Here is a 21,579-nt window from a genome sequence, read left to right as displayed (position 1 = left end):
CACTTGCTCAATAATTGTCAGACTCCAGTGGAATTGTTATTGTGTGACACCAACCGTTTCTTTTTATTTCCAACAGAGGAATTAAAAAAGCAGCGAAACGATGAAAACAGTAACGTTTCAGGTCCCCGGCGCCAATGTGCAATGTAATTGCAGGGAAAACTGGTTGACAAATTTGTCTTCTCAGTGAGTAATTTGTGAGGCATTTTAACAAAGCGCCCTTTAGCAAACCAATCACCCACATTTGTAAATTCAAAAAAGGTTCTGCCGAGATTTGAACTCGGATCGCTGGATTCAGAGTCCAGAGTGCTCACCATTACACCACAGAACCCAACACACAGCAGCAAATTGAAAATCGTCACTCAATACTTGTGCCCTTTTAACCAACAGGGAGAAATATCAAGCCCATTGCACAATCCCGTTAATTACCCAAACCTGCCCTTGCTGGTTCCTCCTGTAACAATGAGTAGGCTACCTTCGACCGCATTACATTTCATTGTAGCTGACTACATTCAAAGAGCAATGTTAGCATTGAACTGACATAGACCTTACTGCGGTAAACCTACTGAACAACATCACCTTATCACAGCTCTGCTTTTATCAAACTGGAAGCCAATGTGAAAATATAAACAATTTCAAATCTTAGCAGACAGGAAGGAGTGTGTGAGTGCGGACAATTGGCGCTGTGCACATTCCTGTAATCAGTAACTGGGAGAATTAGACAGATGGGATCCGGGTGGTCTCGTGGTTAGGATTCGGCGCTTTCAGGGTCGCAGGCTGCCTTCGATGCGTTAAGATTTAAGGATTTGTATAAACTTCCTGGTCCAAAGTAGCTCTGCCAGAATCGGTGGAGTGAGATTTGCACTTTTGCTTCCGGGTTGGAAATGTCACATGCGCAGCAGGTCAAGAAAAAACACAGAGTGAAAGACAGTGATATGATGTAAAACGCTGCCTATAGAGATGGTGATACAAGGTAGAATCTGGGTGGTAACGGGTCAGATTTAACCATTTGTTTTGACAGAAATATCACTCAGTTCTGAGTAAAATTCTCAGGCTAAATGACAAGAAAACTTCTCCATAAATGAAACACTAAACTATTTGACCTCGACTGATTGCAAGCAGTTTTCATTCAGAAAGCAGTAACTGTGCGATTCATAAAGCAGATTGGAGAAAGTCTCAGTTTGAGCTGTGACACTGCCGGGCGAATAGAGAGCTGAAGTTCACCCAGAAAAACAGCAAAGTTTAATAACAACGGGTTCTGAAAACTTCAGCGGGAATCTCAACATAAAACAAAACACTTTTCACTTGTCCATGAAGGATTAGCAGGTGACAGACAGCGCCGTGTATTACTGTGCACTGAGAGCCACAGAGAATGAGGTTCCCGGGGGCCTCATACAAAATCTGACACATGTTGATAATCAATGGTTCATTGTCAGGACAACACATGGGATTAAATATCAGAGAAAATTTATTCATAGTGAATGCGACAATAGAGTCCTGTTTGAGTGTTTTCCCTCACTGAGATTAAGGATTGTCACTGTTAGGAAATTTGACACTGTTTTACTCATATTACTATCAGATCAATTCCAATCGTTCCCCGAACCCATTCACACAATCCCGCAGATCTCCAAGGTGAACAATGTCATCAGACTGTACTTTAAATGTTCCAGATCTTTTAACTGCCTGACAGACCACACCTTTCAAATGTGATCAAATATCAAAGGCAGACTTAAAGTTGTTACATGTTGAAGTCGCTGGGCTAAAATTATTGACTTTATAAACAAAAAAAGACACAGTTGCAAACAGTTGAGACAACAATATTGGACGGATATTTTGCTCGAGATTAAAGTGCACAAATGCTGATGCGGTTTTTTTTCCAACGGTCTCGACTTTCACTGAAGGTGTCAGAACTGCTTTGTAGAAAGTTAAACAATTTTTATTGTGGCTTTCCTTGACGTGCGGGCTCGTTGGTCTAGGGGTATGACTCTCGCTTAGGGTATCTCAACCCATTAATATGCGAGAGGTCCCGGGTTCAAATCCTGGACGAGCCCTTCGTTAGTTTCGTTTTGACCAAGTCCAATATCGTGATTTGTTGAAGGTGCAAACGGCGGGATGGCTTTCTGCTGCTTGGCTCCGAAAAAAAAAGGCACAGAGTTTAAGAGCACAGAAAGCGCCCACTGGGGCACCCACATGGCAGGAGAGCACACCCATCCTCTCCGCGCCTGCCGTGTGACATCTGGATGGGAAACATTCGTTCTGATTCTCACTCCAGAGATAGTGCCAAAAATACTGACATCACCCGCTATTTTCTGTTTTTATTTCAGATTTCGAAAGTCCACAGTATGCTATTTATATTAGACTTTATGTTTTGTGCTGATAAGTGGCAAGTAACATTCGCGCCACACAAATGCCAGGCAATGTCCATCACCAATAACAGAAAATCTAACCACCGCCCCTTGACATTCGATAGTTTTTCCATCACTGAATCCCCCACTGTTAACATTCTTGCTGTTACCATTGACCAGAATTTCAATTGGACTCTCCACATAAACACAGTGCTTACAAGAGCAGGTCAGAGGCCAGGAATACCCCGGCGTATGACTCACCCCTTGATTCCCCAGAGCCTGTCCACCATCTAAAAGGCACAATTCAGGAGCGTGCTGGAATATTCCCCACTTGACTGGATGGGTGCCGCTCCAACAACACTCAAAAAGCTTGACATCATCAGGGCAAAGCAGACTAATTGATTGACACCAGATCCACAAGCATTCAATCCCACTACAACCGAAGCTCAGTAGCAGCGATGTTACTATCTAAAAGATGCACAACAGCAATTCACCAAAGATCATTAGACAACACCTTCAAAACCCAGGACTACCTCCATCCAGAAGGACAAAGGTAGTAGACACATGGGAACACCAGCACCTGTAAGTTGTCCTCCAAGTCATTCACCATCCTGCCTTGGAGTTATACTGCCATTGTTTCGCATGGACCCATTCTATGGTCTAATCACGTTCTGAGTTAATGCGTACCTCACTCTGAGGGCGTGACCCGCAAAATATTTTCTCATTGTTCATTTCTCTCATCTCTCCCTCGATGCAAACAAAACGAAGAAAATTGCGATTGACTTCAGAAAGCGCAGAACAGAATATGCCCCTGTCTACATAAAAGGGGACGAAGTAGAATGGATCGAGAGTTTCAGATATTTCGGTGTCCAGATCACCAACAACCTGTCCTGGTCCCCCCCATGCCGACACTATATTGAAGGAAGCCCACCAACGCCTCTACTTTCTCAGAAGACTTGGGAAATTTGACATGTCAGCGACGACGGTCACCGAGTTTTACATGTGCACCATAGAAAATAGTCTTTCTAGTTGTATCACAGCTTAGTATGGCTCCTGCTCTGCCCAAGACCGCAAGAATCAACGAAAGGTCGTGAATGTAACCCGATCCATCACGCAAACCAGCCTCCCATCCATTGAATCTGTCTCAGCTTCTTGCTGCCTCGGCGAAGCATCCAGCGTAATTAAGGACCCCCCACACCCCCGACATTCTCTCTTCCACCTTCTTCCTTTGAGAGAAATATAGCCTGAAGTCACGTACCAGCCAACTCAAGAATAGGGTTTTCCCTGCTGCTATCATACTTTTGAAAGGTCATTGTCTTGCATTAAGTTGATCTTTCTCCACAATCTGATAAGGACTGCAACACCAGTTTCTGCAATCTCCCGTTTCCTTCTCTATGAGTGGTAGGCTTTGTCTGAAAGCGCAGAAGAAAAAATATATGTTTCGTTGTATACTAATACATGTGACAATAATAAATAAAATCAAATCAAATCATTTCATTTCCCCTGACTTCCACACGCTTCCTGTTGTTAAATTTCCTCCCTCCTGAGTTTCATTCGCTCCAAACTCCCACATTTATTTTCATCTTTTCCTGTTGTAATGAAAGATCATGGATGTAAAAGATGACCTGTGTTTCCTTGTCCACAAATTCTGCCTGAATTCCTAAGTTTCTGCAGCATCTTCCATCTTCGCTGCGGTTACCTGATGGATTTTGAATAGCCCAGAGAGCGCATTTTCTTTCAATCAGTGGCTGCGTATAATTTTTTAATATATATATGCCAAACCAAACCCCATAGAGTCAACGACCTTCTTCTGGTTTACCTTTCCAGGAGAAAGTATAAACACCCACTTTTTTTCTGAAGCTGGCCTTGTCCTACCCGCCAGGCCTCACTAAGGGCAGAAATGTGAATGTTGAAATACCTGCGCTCCCAGGCTATGAAAGCAGTACACCATTCCTGTCTGTCTCTGTTGGACAGACCCATAAAGCCCTGACATTCCAGGTCCAGAACTGCTTTTATTTCTACAAAAATACACTTCATTTGTAAAATATCTGGAAGATTACAAACATTTCAAAGTGGCTATCACACAAAGTGCCAGAAGGTACAATTCCTCTACGTATGTCATTTTGCACTCTGAGGTGCATCAATACAGTCAAATAAACATTGCAGGCATTGCAAAATGGTCATTATCAATGGTACAAAAGCACTTCAGTTCTTTACACTCTGTTGTAGATGATGGTGACAGTCTCCGAGGCCTCTTTTTCCTCTTCTAGGTGGTAGTTGCTGACCCGACCATTCACAGGCACCTCTGGGTGCCTTTCCCCTGAAAAGAATTTTTTATTTGTAAAATATATGGAAGAACATTCTAAACAAAATGGTCATCGCACAACGTACACAGATTTCAAGCGGTCTACATAGATCAAGAAGAATTCTGAGGTGTTTCAGTCTAATTGAGATACATGTAATGTGCACCTTGTACATTCAATGTGAATCATAAGGCCGGAGGTGTTCTATACATTTCCCTACCCCTCAATGCACTGCGGCTGAAAGATCTGAGACAACAACATTCCCCCTTTACATATCTGTGCTGGATATCCCAAGCTTTCGTGCATTCCTCAGCTCATAGTCCTGGAATTTGGAATGTGTCATCTGCAATATTCGGTCGGGTACAACACTTTACACTGGGAAAACTCTTTCCATCCATTCATTTCACCTTGCCTGCTCTATTGTTGCATGGTTTATCTATTTCTCCTTGTCAAAGCAGGGAACATTTCCAACTCTCCCGTGCACTGGCACTACACTCATATCCAAGGAGGATTGAAATATTATGGTCAGTACTTTCGCTAATTCCGTCATTCCCGTCCTCAGCAACTATGTACATCCCACCCATACCGAGTAAATCATTGAACTGATTGTGATACAACATGTCTTGGATCGAAAGGAGTTAACTGAACTTGTTTGTTCAGTGAATGAAATTAATGTCAGCCTCTATGGATCCCAACTGTGTCACTGGAGGGTTTCTCCCTTCTAGTAATAAAGGACTCCTTTCAATGGACGCATAAACTCCGGCATTCAAGCTCGAGTGAGAAGGAGTTCAGAATCTGAGAATAGATTGGGGTGTTGCAACAATGGATCAAACTTTGGGAACAATAGATTGGAATCTTCCAACAATCGATGGAGATTTCTTCTTGAACATTGTCGAGTCAATTGACGTTGAGAAACCATTGAATTTCCAGATCAAGGATGTACTGGTACGGATTCAAGAGGTGTATTATCCTATTCTGGCTATCGTTGGTGTCCCTGGTAAGTTTCTCTATCCATTTTTTTTATTCCATAAACCAGGTTAAACTGCATTTTTCTTCTGTGTGCCTTCATTTTGGAAAAAAGAAACGAATTAATTCTCTTCAGCTCGTCTTTAATTCCATTACCAATATAGGGGCCCCCAAGCCCCTCCCTGGCTTCTATCTGGGGCTGTTCACAACTTCCAATTTCCCCTTGACCCAAACTAGATTCCCAACACCCAGGCCCAGTCCAAAGTCACCCCCACCTATGCCTCAGCTCAGCGGCATAATGAACCCTACTAGCCTTGCGAATATTCTCAATCTTGTGATTGAATCCTCCAAGGTTTCACTGTTGCAACTAATCCCATTCCCCTGTCCTTTTCTCAGATTACTGCAAATCCTTCCCATTCATGATTTCTCCAATTACCTGTTTGAAATAAATTTATTTCTCGCCTCCTGTTTGTGATATTCACCTCCACATGTTCATCGTTGCCAGCTTAAAGAAGCGCAGAAAAAATAGATTGATGTGGGAGGCGCTGTCATTCACTTCCCCCTGTCTCTTGTGTGATATCCATGTCGGAGGGAATGTGTAACACATCTCTGACACATGTCTTTGTAACCACGTTCACTGAGCGCCTCTGTTTCTCACTCTCAGCAGGTCGTGTGTTCAGCAACACGAGCAACCTCCCTCTAATGTGTTTGTTTATTATTTTAAATATATTTCCATTAAAGATTTGCCAGCTTGACTATTAATTTATCTCAGCCTCAAAGATGGTCCTGTGCAGATTGATTATTCCCCCAAAGCCAAATATGGAAAAAGACAGGAGGAAGCCAATAGAGTTCATTCACTGTGTTCTGTATGCACAACGCGTATACATAGACACAAAAACAGAGAAATCAAATAACAACATGGGGCAAAAGAGGATAACGCTCGGCAGTGTGTACTGTCTGCAACATGCACTACAACAATTCAAGAAATATCCTTACATAGCGCCTTCCAAAACCACAACCTCTTCCATCTGGAAGGACAAAGGCAGCAGATACATGGGAACACCACCAATTGCAAGTACCCTTCCAAGCCACTCACCATCCTGACTTAAAAAATAACGGCAGTTCCATCTCAGTTTCTGGGTCCGATTCCTGGAATTCCCTCCCCAATGTCATTGTGGGTCAACTCACAACAAGTGGACTGCAGGGATTAAAGATGGAAACTCACCATCACCTTTTCAAGGGCAACTAGCGAGGGACAATATATGTTGGCTAGCCAGTGATGCCCATGTCCTCTGTGCACACCATGCCGTAGAGAGGCAGTGTTACATAGTGTATGGAGAGCCTTGTAGGAGAGGTCAGACCTTATAGAATCAGTGTTTTTTGATGTTGGGGCCCCATACTTGCCGTAATGTATCAGAATTGGACCAGAATGTACAAGTTTGGAATTCCATTGGGACACGTTCCATAATAATTGGATGCCAATTCTGAACGGAAGGAGTCTATTCACTGATCCGTAACCAAAGGATATTCTTCGCCATTGCATATGTTAGGATATTGTCCACCCTTTTCCGATCATCAATCTAGGAACCCCTGGATCAAGAAAAACGATCAAATTCTAAGGCCACATCGTCTCCAGCTTTTTAAATATGTCCAGCCAGTAGGCTTTAACTTTAACATTGGACCAGACTCAACAATCTCTTCTAAGATTCACAAATGTTCCTTTCTAAATCTCATTTTGCTATTCCCTGAAGATTATGGTTTTTCAAACGATCATCCTCGAATCTTTTAAAGGTTGTAAGCCTGCCATGTTCTACTACCTTGCCAGGGAGTGCATTCCAGATTTCCACCACCCTGTAACTGAAAAATGTTTTTTTTCTCTCTCTCTCAAATTCCCTCTGAATCTCCTCACTTCACCTTACATCTATGCCCCTCCATATTGTTCGCTGAACCAAGGGGAACAGCTGCTCCCTACTCCCCCTATCAATCCTCATAATTTAGCATACCTCAATCACGTGCCTCCTTCATCCTTCCCTGCTTTGAAGTGATTTGCGAGAGCTAGGAGAAGCTCTAACAAAAATGTGTAGGGCATAGGAACATAGGAATTAGGAACATAATTAGTCAAATTCAACCCTTTGAGCCTGCTCCACCATTCAACCAGATCATGACTGATCTTTCCCCGCTCTCAAATCCACCTCCTCACCTGTCCTCTGTATCCCTATTTCTCTTGAATATTAGAAAGATATCTACCTTCTGATACCATTCACCAATTCAGACTCCACCACGCTATAGGGCAGCGAATTCCACGAATTCACCACGCTCTGTGAGAAGGAGACAGAGCAAGTGTAATTGGCAGGAGAAGATGCGAGTGGTTGCATGAACTAAATTTGCAGAGAGGTAACTTATCAGAATGTGACAATGGGAGTTAAAAAAGGTCAATGTCCAGGTAATACAAAACTAAAGAACCATTAACAAATGGACTTGTCGAGGAGGGTTTGTGCATTGGTCAAAATGTCTGACACATTTATGAAATGTGACCCTTTGTTCTCCATGCTTGATATCCTTCCTCTTGTGCAAGATTTTTTTAACACCACCGAACATATTTGAAGATGGTGATTAGGATATGTTTCCCCATTTTTGTGGTCTTCTGTTTTGGGATACTTCCCCTTTTGTGCCCCACAAATGTGACCTCAGTCATTTTATTTCTGTATGGATCTCACCTTCTCCATGAACAAATATTACTTCCTTCTCGCTGAACTCGGCTTTTGTCAATATTTGAACTGAATTGATTTTCTTTCCTGCAATAAATCTGACCGAAATCTATCTAAGATCCAAAATACCACTCAATCATCAATCAATTCATCCCACAATATTTCATAAGGGTAATGTTCGTTTAGCCTCTGTAGATTGTTGATGAATGAATCCATGCACTCATCCGATTGTGACCACTTTTCCCATTCGTCCATTATCCCTAATACCTCATCTCCTTCACCCAACACGTCACATGACCCCAACCTTCCTGTCGCTTACCATTTCAACTTAGTACCTTGTTCTCATGCCGACATTTTTGACCTTGGCTTGCTGCCATGCTCGAGTGAAGCCCAATGCACACTGGAAGATTAGCACCGCTTCTTCCAGTTGGGCACCTTGCAGCCATCGGACTGATCATTCTGTTCAATAACTTTAAACTATTATCTTATTTCTCCATCCTTCATAGTAAGAAATAACATTTGTTCATGGATAAGTTAATTTCCATTCAGAGAGAATAAAAGATTGAAGTCACATTTGTGGGTCACAAGAGGGAAAATACCCCAAAACAGAAGGCCACAAAAATGGGGAAACAATTGCCAATCGCCATTTTAAAATATGCCCGGTGTTGTGAAAAATCACTTGGACAAGCAGGAAAGATGTCAAGCATGGAGAACAAAGGGCCACCGATTCGAATAAATAGGACACTTTTGCCAGGCATTCTGATCTAAAAAAGGTGACACCCCATGAAAAGAAGCAAACCATATTAAAGCCAAAACACACACAAGTGAAAGTACTACAGAGAAAGAAAGCAACTGTCCGAGAAGAAGGAAATCAAATGGAACATAAATACTGGAGTGTTAAACTGGACACTCAAACATGCTTAAATACTTGTTTATCCAGCAAAGTAAAATGGCTAAAAGCACTTTATACCGCAGCCATCATCCATCAGGTTATAGGGCCCATGCACCATACACTACCAATTGACATTTGTTCAACTTCGGAGCAAATAAATTAGCTCCAGAAATTTTGTCTTTCAATTGCTGCACTCTAGAATCATAGAAACACTTAATGCCGAAGGAGGAAATTCGGCCCATCGAGTCTGCACCAGCCACAATCCCACCCACACCCTATTCCTGTAAGACCACATACTTACCCTTTAATCCCCCTGACATTAGAGTCAGTTTAGCATGGCCACTCAACCTAAACCAGACATCGCTGGACAGTGGGAGTTCCAGTGACAGTGTTCTGTAACTAACTATTCAATCACCTACTGTCCCCAGTAGTCTCGTAAACTTTCTATTTCGACTGCTCTGCATTGCTGTATTCCTTCTCTGACAGAACAATCCCGCTCTCAACTTGCCTGTCGTGGGATCACTGATATTAAGCTTTTTTTTTCATTTTAAGACGACTCACACCAACTTGAAACTTTAAATATTTTTCACTGTCCACAGATGCTGCCAGAATCATAGAGTCAGAGAGGTTTACAGCCTGGAAACAAGCCTTTTGGCCCAACTTGTCCTTTTTAACCCCTACACTAATTCCAAATTCCCAGATTTGGCTCATATTCCCCTATACCCATCGTTTCAATGTAACCATGTAAATGGCATTTAAAAGTCAAAATTATACCTGCCTCGACTAGTACCTCTGGCAACTTGTTCCAGACATTCACCACCCTCTGGGTGAAAAAAAAAGAAATGCCCCTCTGGAAACTTTTGATTCTCTCCCCTCTCAACTCAAACGTACGTCCTCCAGTTTTAGACTCCCCTACGTTTGGGAAAAATATATTGATTATCTAGCTGATCTATGCCCCTCGTTATTTTATAGACCTCAATAAGATCACTCTCAGATGTTTCAGAAGGGACAGGGAGGGAGGCAAAACAGGTGGGGAAGTGGAACCGGAAGAAATAGCAGAGGCACTAAATGAATACTTTACTTCAGTATTCACTATGGAAAAGAATATTGGTGGTTGTAGTGCAGAGTTGCAGCGGACTGAAAAGGCTGAGCATGTAGACATTAAGAAAGAGAATGTGTTGGAGCTTTTGAAAAGCATCAGGATAGATAAGTCACCAGGACTGGATGAGATGTACCCCAAACTATTGTGGGAGGCGAAGGAAGAGATTGCGGAGCCTCTGGCGATGATCCTTGCATCATCAGTGGAGACTGGAGATATTCCAGAGGATTGGAGGATTGTGGATGTTGTTCCTTTATTCAGGAAAGGGAGTAGAGATAGTCCTGGAAATTATAGACCTGTGAGTCTAATCTCAGTGCTTGGTAAGTTGAATGGAGGAGATCCTGAGAGGCAGAATTTATGAACATTTGGAGAGATATAATATAATTAAGAATAGTCAGCATGGCTTTGTCAAGGCAGACCGTACCTTACGAGCCTGATTGCTTTTATTTTGAGGATGTGGCTAAACACATTGATGAAGGAAGAACAGTAGATGTAGTATATATTGACTTCTTCAAGGCATTTGATAAGGTGCCCCATGCAAGACTTATTGAGAAAGTGAGGGGGCATGGGATCCAAGGGGACATTGCTTTCTGCATCCAGAACTGGCTTGCCCACAGAAGGCAAAGACTGGTTATATTTGGGTCATATTCTGCAAAGAGGTCGTTCACCAGTGGAGTGCTCCAGGGATTCCAGGACCCTTTGTAATTTTTACAAAAAGATTGTAACTTTGTAATCTTTGTAACTTTAATAAATGACCTGGATGAGGAAGTGGAGGGATGCTTTGGTATTTTTGCTGATGATGCAATGTTTGGAGATGTTGTGGACAGTGTGGAGGGATGTCAAACGTTGCAGCGAGTCATTGATAGGATGCAAGATTGGGTGGAGAAGTGGCAGATGGAGTTCAACCCAGATAAATGTGAAGTGGTTCATTTTGGCAAGTCAAATAAGATGGCAGAATATAATACTAATGGTAGGACTCTTGGCAGTGTGGAAGGTGAGAAGGATCTTGGGTTCCGAGTTCATAGGACGCTCAAAGCAGCTGTGCAGGATGAAGCTATGGTTAAAGTGGCACATGGTGTCCTGGCCTTAATCAATCGAGGAATTGAGTTTAGGAGTCGAAAGATAATGTTGCCTAGTCAGACCCCACTTGGAGTACTGTGCTCAGTTCTGTTCGCTTCATTACAGGATGGATGTGGAAGCCATAGAGAGGGCGCAGGGGAGAATTACAAAGATGTTGCCTGGGTTGGGGAGCATGCATTATGAGGATATGAGGTTGAGGGAACTCGGCCTTTTCTCCTTGGAGAGACGAAGGATGAGGGGTGACCTGATAGAGGTGTATAAGGTGTTGTAAGAGGCGTATAAGAGGTATTGATCGAATGGATAGCCAGAGGCTTTTCCCAGGGCTGAAATGGTTGCCAAAATGGGACACAGGTTTAAGATGCTGGAAAGTAGGTACAGAGGAGATGTCATCGGTAAGTTTTTTTTCACTCGCAGAGTGGTGGGTACATGAGATGGGCTGCCAGCAACGGTGGTGAAGGCGGATTCGATAGTGACTTTTACGAGACTTTTTAAGTACATGGAACTTAATAAGATAGTGGGTTATAGGTAAGCCTAGTAATCTCTAAGGTAGGGACATGTTCGGCACACCTTTGTGGGCCGAAGGGCCTGTAATGTGCTGTAGTTTTTTTTATATATGTTTCTGTGCTGTCCTCAAACCTCTCGTCTGTTTCCTTAGTGAGCTCATGAGCTTTTCTGGTATGTTCTGTTTTCAGTACAAATTTCAGGCAGTCCTATTGTTTTGCATTTCTTTTACTGTTTCGCTACACTTCAATTTCACAGTAACGAAACTGCAGTGCTAATGCAAGAATTACTCGTCTCTAATAAATAAATAATGTCGTCCTCACAAGCACAGAATATCCAGTTCTTTTAAATCGCTCTCTGTAATTTAAGGGGTTGTAAAAACTCAATAAACAGATATGTATTGAAAAACAAAACCCTAAAGACCTGAGCATTCAGTCAGAAGTTCATCCGAACTGCGAGGCACGAATACTCGCAAAAAAAACAAATAAAGCTGAAACAACTCCCCCATTTTCAATACATATATATTCAATTTAAAAATTGCATTTTTCATAAAGCATATGTGTGTGTGTGTGTGTGTGTGTGTGTGTGTGTATGTGTATGCGTGGATGTGACCTTACCAGCAATTGTCTCCATAGTTCAATAGCCCGTGTGTAGAAGACTGTAAACCTTGTATCTCTCCTGGGGTGTGACCCTCTCTGTAAACTTCAAGTTCATTCATCGGTGTCACTTTTGCTTACTTTAATACTGCAATGAAGTTACTGTGAAAATCTCCCAGACGTCACCTTCTGGCACCTGTTGGGGTGCACTGAGGGAGAATTTGGCATGACCAATGCACCTCAGCAGCACGTCTTTCGGACTGTGGGAGGAAACTGGAACACATGGGGGAAGAAAGTGCAGAATCCAAACAGTGACCCACGGTGAGAATCAAACCCATGTCGGTGATGCTGTGAGGCAGCAGTACTAACTACTGAGCCATTCTTTCTCACAAACAATGAACTTGCAGCTCTTTTAAATCTATTTCTTTAATTCCTGGGTTGTAAACCCTCATTAAACAGATATGTACACACAAAAACCCACTGAAGACTCGAGCATTAAGATAGGCGTTTATCCAATCATCAAAACTCTCAAAAAACTCAAGTAAAATTGGAACAAATCTGGCTTCCTTAATGCAGATATGTTCAACTTAAAAAAACAATCTTCTGAAAATATCTGTCAGTGTGTGTGTCTTTTGTGTGTCTGTGGGCAGGATGTTACCAACTATTTACTCCACACTCCCAAGAACAGGGAATTTGGCACCCAGCCATGTCTCCATTCACAGCAGCAGGATGAGAAAAATCCTCCGTCCCGAATGGCCATGAGTTTCCATTCTCTGTGTTCGTGTATTTGTTTATCTGTGTGTTTATGTATGTGTTTGTGTGTGAGTTTGTGTGATTTTGTTTGAGTTTCTTTCTATGCGTGTATGTTTGTGCATGTATTCCTGTTTCTACGTATTTCAATGCATGAGTGGGTTTGTGTATGCCTGTGTGTGTGTGTGTGTGTGTGTGTGTGTGTGTGTGTATGTGTTTGTGTGTGTGTGTGCGTGTGTATGTCTGTGTTGTGTATGTGTTTGTGTTTGTGTGTGTGTGTATGTCTGTGTGAGTGTGTTTCTGCACATGAGTGTGTATGTGTGTGATTCGACATATTTGTGTTTGTCACTGTGTGTGTGAACACCTCTGAGCAGCGGCTCACCTATCTTTCAGCAAAAAAGTCAAAAGAAATCCAACATCCATTTGTCTTCAAGAACCGAAGGGATAATCTTTTTTGGCCTGCAAACGTTTCAATCTCCATCTTAAGGGGCAAAAAGTGTGACCTTTTCTGTTTTGCATGTTTAATAATCTAATTGCAACCCTGGAGGGTTTGAACACAGTTTCTCACAAAGATACCTTGTTGCAGTGAGTAAATCTTTGTGAAAACATGGGAATTATCCACATCTCTGTCTGCCGCTAAGAGGCCCATCATCTCTGGCTCATTCCAGTGACCACAACTCCCCAGGACTCCTGAGTTCTCAATCATCTCTGCCTCCCACTGCTGTCATGATGTGGGAGATGATGGACTGGGGTAAACATAGTAAGAAGTCTGACAACGCCAGGTTTAAGTCCAACCAATTTATTTGATAGTGAGCTTATGAGTAAAAGCTTATGAGCTTACTATCAAATAAATGATACCGGAGTTGAGGGGGTTGAACTATGAGGAGAGGTTGAATAAACTAGGCTTGTATTCGTTAGAGTTTAGAAGAATGAGGGGAGATCTCATTGAGACGTATAAGATGATGAATGGGATGGATAGGATAGAGGTGGAGAGACTCTTCCCGCTCAGACAGGACAGTAGGACTAGAGGGCACAGCCTCAAGATAAAGGGGGGGGGGCGGTTTAGAACGGAGTTGAGAAGGAACTTCTTCACTCAAAGGGTGGTGAATCTCTGGAATTCTCTGCCTGTTGAGGTGGTGGAGGCTGCCTCACTAAATATATTTAAGACGCGGGTAGATGGGTTTTTGATAGGCAAGGGGATTAAGGGTTATGGGGAGAGGGCGGGAAAGTGGAACTGACCCACGACAGATCAGCCATGATCTTATTGAATGGCGGGGCAGGCTCGAAGGGCTAGATGGCCTACTCCTGCTCCCATTTCTTATGTTCTCCTGCTCCTATTTCTTAAATCAGTTGGAGTTGTCAGACTTCTTACTGTGTCCCACTGTTGTCACCAGGATATCCTTTCACTCCAAGCTCTTTGCGTCACCTCTGACTCCATGTGTCGTTCCTGCCTCCTCTGTTTTCGCACCAATTACTTCATAGTGTAACCATAAAAATTATAAATTTCCTGCAGTGCAGCAGGAGTCCATTCAGCCCATCGAATCTGCACCGTCAGTAATGCTGCCCATGTCCTATCATTGTAACTGGGCGTAGTCCCTCTAATATTAAGAGGAAATTCAATAGAAGCCTGTTCCCCAAACCCCGAGGTATTTACTCTGCTGATCCCCCTGATCAATGCATCTTGGGACAGCCCACCTAAACGGTACAACGTTGGAGTGTGGGAGGAAACCGGCGCGCCCGGAGGAAACCCACGCAGACATGGGGAGAATGTGTAAGTTCAACACAGTCAGAAGCCTCACAACACAAGGTTAAAGTCCAACAGATTTATTTGGTAACAAACATCACCAGCTTTTGGAGTGCTGCTCCTTCATCAGCTGAGTGGGAGTTCTGTTCACAAACAGAGTATATACCGCACAGACAGAGACCTGAGGCTGGAATTCAAACTGGTTTCGTGGCCCTTTGAAATGAAGTTCCACCAACTGTGCCACCGTGCCAGCCAAATCTATGATATGAAGAAATCTGTGATTCCTTCCATTGTATCACAAATGTCCCTTTTTTTTCCAGTATTTATCCTCATACATTACAGGTTGCAATAGCAAGTCTCAACAACTCGTCATTCAAACTGTTTCTTTTCCAGGAACCTGATGTGTATTTTCATTGTTTATTTCCCTTCCTTACAGTGAACTTAGTCACGATTGTGATCCTCATCCGCAAAAACTGTGATCTCTCCAGATGTGTCACCCGTTACCTTGTGGCCATGTCACTGGCGGACCTTCTGGTTATTATTCTTGACCTGATATTGAGACATATTCCGATTGTTTTTGATGAACAATTTATGTTCCTGAAGTCCGTCCCCGTGTGTAACATCCACGCTGTCCTGCTTTATGCAGCCACTGACTGTTCTGTCTGGTTCACCGTCGCTTTCACATTTGATAGATTTGTGGCCATTTGTTGCCAGAAGCTGAAAAACAAATATTGCACTGAGAAAACAGCAGTTATGGTCCTGGGAACAGTGACAGCACTGAGTTGTTTAAAGAACGTTTTCTGGTATTTTATGGTAACAGGTCAGTATCTCTTGATCAATGACCCTTGGTTTTGTAATTACCCATATGATTTCATGTTTTCTCCAGTCTGGGGAGCAATTGTGTTCCTCCATTATATTCTAACCCCGTGTATCCCATTTGTTCTAATTCTGCTGCTCAATGTACTCACCGTCAGACACATTTTAGTTATGAGCAGGGTCCGCAGGAGACTCCGGGCTCAGAGAAATGGGGAGAGTCTCCGAGATCCAGAGATGGAAAGTCGAAGAAAATCCATAATTTTACTGTTTGTTATTTCAGCCAATTTCATCCTGTTATGGTCAACGTTAATGGTTGATACTTTATCTTTTCAGATGTTCTGGTTGGGTTATCCATCCCTATATAACAAGGCATTTGTTGAGGATTTGGGTTTCATGCTGCAGCTCCTGAGTTGCTGCACCAACACTTTTATTTATGTGGTTACCCAGACTAAGTTTAGGGAGCAATTGAAGATTCTGCTGATACATTCATGTCCTCCAATTCTCTGCTTCATTAAATAATTAGCCGAATTAAATCACAAAGAGTTTCCAGAATTCATCATTTAATTTCACATTTCCTTAAGGAAGAGTGGGGCAGGCTCCATATGATCCTCATCTCCCATTTGACCAAGGAACTGTTCAATATCCAGTGATCTTATTCCAATTTGACAGATAACCAACCACGATGACATCTCACTTCCCCCTTTTACCATTCCAGGTACCCTTCATCCCACTGCTTCACACTGATTGCCATGATGTGGAGATGTTGGTTTTGGACTGGGCTAAGCACAGTGAGAAGGCTCATAACCACAGGTTAAAGTCCACTTTAACCTGGTGTTGTGAGACGTCTTACTCACACTGGTTGGACTGGATTCATCAAACAATCACTTTCTTGGATAGCGGGTCTACATTTCACACCACTGGGATGGGGAGAAGAAGTGAGGTCATGATGACTGCATGAGTAACCAAAATGAACTGAGGCACAGAGGAAATTCACACAGATAGCTGGGGTTAAGGGTTAAGGTGTGCACTGTCAAATCACATTCCAGAATGGGAAGAGGAACTAAAGGGGAACTGGAATGTTATTAGTCTCCAGAATCAGTCTCAGCGACAGAGCGAGTGAGAAATAAATTCAGGAGAAAGAAAACAACAGGATCAAGCACCCAGAGAGACAAGGGGACAGAACAAGGCAGACAGAGAGAGAGAGAGAGAGAGAGAGAGAGTGAGAAAGGAGAGAGAGAGAGAGAGGAGTCCAGAGATGGAGATGGGACGGAAAGAGAAAGCAATGGGATTGAGAGGTATAGAGGCACAGAGAGAGGGACAGAAAGTGAGGGAATGGCCAGAGAAAGTGAGAATGGGGCAGTGAAAGCATGGAACAGGGTGAACATGGAGCAGCTTTAGAGAGAGAAAGAGGCTGAGATAGAGAGAGAGGTCACAGTGAGAGTGGAGGCAGAGAGATTCCAGGGCTGCTGTTCTCTGCCTGTTAGTCTGTGTGTAGGTTATTATGAGAAAAGCACTTAGATGATTGCTACATTGAAAGTATTGCAGTAACTGGAGCAGTGCCTCTACAAAAATACCCAATTTCTGCAGGGACATTTAAAAATCTCTCTCTGATGTGAAAGTCGATCGGCCAACAAAACGATTGCAAGTTGAAACGTTTCAGGAACGACTGCTGAACAACATGACGCTTAAAGACAACTGCAAAAAAAATCTATATCGGCCTAGTTCTCAGAATCTCAGGGACAAACAACTTTTAATTCATATTTACTTACTGTTAAACACAATTGTCATTTCTAATCTGTATGAATGTAGAGGGATATGTCTTTCCATTCATTCTTATCCTTTTAGTAGGGAAAAAAATCTCTTGGTGGAATTTAGGAACCCTTTAAGGATTCCTTGGTGGAATTTCGCAACCCTTTAAGGATTCCTTTCAGGATAAGTAACTTACTCCTTGGCAAGGTCAGTCTGGCACCTGAGCAATGCCCAACGGATAGTACGTTGGCGGGACCAGTGGGGACAGTGCCAGGGGTGAATTCATAGAACCCTACAGTGCAGAAATAGGCCCTTTGGCCCATCAAGTCTGCACCGACCACATTCAGACCCCCATATCCCTACATATTTTATCTGCTAATCCCTCTAACATAAACATCTCAGGACACTAAGGGGCAATTTTTACATAGCAAATCAACCTAACCCACATATCTTTGGACGGGGAATTGTCATAATAACCACACACCAACACACAGACTAACATCTTTGGTTGGGGATACGTGGGCAAGCCAATGAGGAAGCGGGGCCACTGCCAGTTTACCTGCAATTGGTGATGGACGAAGGAGGGTCGTGATCGACCTGGGTGACGGGGATTACATCTCAGGCCTCTGATGCCCTTGATTGTGGGGTGAGTGGGTGGTGAGCTAATTGTGGCTGCCTGTAGCAGCAGGGGCCAGACAGCTCTGTCTCTGTCTGAGAACACTGAACGTGTGGAATACCTCCTCTACAGGCTGTTTGCAATTTAAGTCCTGCCCACAGCGTCTCCGGCTAGAAATTGACTACCCATATTTTCACAGACAGACAGTGTAAGATTGGGCATGAAAACTTGCCCCCAAAACAGATCTGGAACTCTCTCATTTTTAGGCTTTGGCCACTTCGAAAACATCTTGTGAATTTGTGCCCTGTCTTCAATCAAGAAAACCTGATTAAATTAGCTCCTGCTTCGAACATGACTATTGGTCTGGAAATGTTATTAAAGTGAAAGGGTTCCTTCATATATTAAACATTGAAGCTACGTGAAGAGGATGAGTGAAAAAAATTGGAACCAGCCTGATCTCCACACCCAGGCCTGTGCTTTGTGGGAGTGGGGGTGGGGGTGGAGGTGTGGGGGAATCCCAGCTGGATGGTGACAAAACAAGGGGTTTCGTTCAGATCAACAACCTGTAGGGAACTCGCCCGGGGCTGCTTGTAACAAAAGAAACAGCGAGAAAATTAAACAGAGGGAAGGAGGCAAGGGCGACAGACTGACAGCAAGACGTGGCGAGAAAAAAAATGAGGCCGTCAACTGGCGACATCGACAGAGAAGATATGGATAGAGGGAGGGCGGTGGTGGTGGAGAGACAGACAGAGAGAGAAAGAGACCGAGAAGGAGAAGTGAGAGAAACAGAGTGGAAATGAGACAAACAGATCGACAGGATAAGCCAGATAGATATAAACAGAGAGTGTGAGAACAAATGTAGAGAGAGGAGAGGCATTTGGGCATCTGGAGGCAGAAGGAGTGAAATGGATATAGAGGGGACAGACAGAAACAGAAGATGAGAAGGAAGAGAGTAAGAGGTGAGAAAAAGGAAATAGAGGGAAAAACGTCACAGAGTAGTTGGTGTATTGGAGCCAGGATGGAGATAAGATTGGGTATAAATTTCCCACAGTAGGTTACCAACTCCAAACATTCTCTGAAATCCCGGATGGATGTGGGAGCCAGGGCATGTTTTATCATCCACACCTTCTTCTCCAATGAGGAATGGGTCGTGTGGTTAGAGTTTGACACTTTTACTGCTGTTTAAATTACAGGTCAGGTATTGAAGACTTATTGGTCTAGGGCCTATTGGTCACGCCCGTAATAAAAAAGAAGCTGAAGTGTCACGAACAAGATAATTCTTGATTTTCCTCCATTTAAATGTTGTTGACTTTGTTTAAAAGCTGACTATGTTCAATGTTAAAATTGCAATCTGCATTACACGGTGACTTGATACATTTTGTTGGTCAATTCCGTTTGCAATTCAGTGATGTTCAATTCCAGAGATATTCATTTCATAATGAAGAAATATGTGTTAAATCATGCACTGAAACTGAATCGTGAAACAAATACTGAGTACAATTGTACAATGAGCATTGAGAAGGTGCCGTCTGGACTCGAAACCTCAGCTCCTTTCACTCCTTATCGATGCTGCCAGTCCTTGTGACACTTGCCAGAATTTTCCCTTTTCGTTTCCGATTCCAGCATCCAAGTAATTTGCTTTTATTACTGAGTACAATTGATTGAGATTATTCAAAGGAAGATGAAAATGATGCATTAATAAATGGACAGAAATCCCTTAGATATTTGCGAGACTGACACTTTTAAATGGTGATGTTGGGGATAAGTTGTACAATCAGATTGAAAGTAACGGTTATCTTCCTGAATTCAGTGACATAGGCCCTCAGTCTGACCATCTGAACCTGCAGCAACACAGCCTAGTTGAACATTGCAGACAGGCCGATTTGCTCCACATGCTCCCCAGTTGTTTCTGTAGTATAGTGGTTATCACATTCGCATCACCCGCGAAAGGTCCTCGGTTCAAAACCGGCCAGAAACATTTAATCAACTTTTAGCTTGCTGATGTCCGGTATGGTGCATTCCTTGATTTCCGTTTGTTGTTCAACATTATCCAAACCTCGATGTTAAAGCCATGCTATCATTGATCTGGCTTCTCTCTCAAATATCTGGTGCAAAATAATAACCGACTATTTTGACGCACTGACAGGAAAGTTCGATTTTGGCACCGAACACTTATTCCCATCTCGTTCAGTCTACAACAGAATTTAATGGGTTTATAGGTGCAGATTAATATGGTTAATCACCTTCTGAAATATCTGATAGTCGTGTGTGCTCAAAAAGACAGATACAAGTGATACTGTAAGTGAACTGGAGGTAATGGCGCACATTTCACAGAAGAATCTTTTTTACTGGCTTTTCATCACTAAGAAACAGGAAAAGCCCCTCAGACAGATGAGGGAATCGATGCTCAGTGCGGATCTACTAGACTTTTCTGTAAAGGGCCCGAATTTATGCGCCTGAATGTTTCACGCCCATAATAATAATAAAGGCTCAAGTGTGAAGAACAGATAATTCTTGATTCCCCTCCATTTAAATGTAGGTGACTTTGTGTAAAAGCTGACGATAGTCAAGCTCAAAATTGCGATCTGTATTACACGGAGATTTGGTTCGTTCACTTGGTCAGTTATGTTTTTAATTCAATGATGCTCAGTGTACCTTGGAAGATATTTGCTTTTGTATAAAAGCTGACTGTGGTCAATGTCAAAAAGGTACAATGGGATGTGTATTTTCCAGTGTCCCGCTTTCTTTTGTTGGCCAATCATGCTTGCAATTTAATGGTGTCTATTTCACAAATATTAAGTTCAGAGAGAGGGCATTTTGTGTTAAATAAATGTATTGAAGTTAAAGGTTGAATCAAAGAACCGGGAACGTGCAATATGATTGGATGGGATTTTTATTCTCCGCCTATTTGCATATCGCAAATAGTCACTTTTGCAAAAGGAGACCATGATGTTCGGTAAGTGATCAGAGAGCGCCCTCCCGTGGACAGTACAGCATTGTAGACGGAAGCAGAACCAAAACCCGAGATATCTGCACTCTGAGACACATCCAATACAGGCACACCACTGGACAAGAGGAAACTTCCGCTCAACATCCACACTGTTAGCACCTCTTAGAGTTTTTGAAGGTTTCAGTCAATTTGCCTTACTCTTCTGAATTCCCGTGGGTACAAACCTGACATCACCATCCTTTCCTCATAAGATAACCCGCTCATATCTGGCAATAGTTCAATGAAACTCCTCTGAGCTTTTTCTAACGCATTAACATCTTTCTTCAGAAAAGGAAGCAAATAGTGTGCACAATATTCGAGATATGTGCAATGCCCTCGCTAATGCCAAAATTTCCGATCTATCTTTGTGTGTCAACACATTTAACATTTATATCTTCACTCTCTTCATCACTGCAGGAATCATCCCA

General features: G+C 42.8%; 2 non-coding genes across 2 annotated transcripts; one reads left to right on the top strand and one right to left on the bottom strand.

Annotated features, from left to right (window-relative positions):
* Window positions 1–256: 256 nt before the first annotated feature.
* Window positions 257–328, bottom strand: trnaq-cug (transfer RNA glutamine (anticodon CUG)). Its single transcript has one exon. It is a non-coding gene; the product is annotated as a tRNA-Gln (tRNA).
* A 1,630-nt stretch (window positions 329–1,958) lies between these two features.
* On the top strand, window positions 1,959–2,048 carry trnap-agg (transfer RNA proline (anticodon AGG)). The gene is given in 2 exon segments: window positions 1,959–1,994; window positions 2,013–2,048. It is a non-coding gene; the product is annotated as a tRNA-Pro (tRNA).
* The last annotated feature ends 19,531 nt before the right edge of the window (window positions 2,049–21,579 follow it).

This window comes from Carcharhinus amblyrhynchos, unplaced genomic scaffold (genome assembly GCF_965287045.1).
Source record: "Carcharhinus amblyrhynchos unplaced genomic scaffold, sCarAmb.v2.hapA scaffold_38, whole genome shotgun sequence".
NCBI classification, from domain to species: Eukaryota; Metazoa; Chordata; class Chondrichthyes; order Carcharhiniformes; family Carcharhinidae; genus Carcharhinus; species Carcharhinus amblyrhynchos.
The sequence above is the reverse complement of the archived record's forward strand: the minus strand, read 5'-3'. Positions and strand labels throughout refer to the sequence as shown.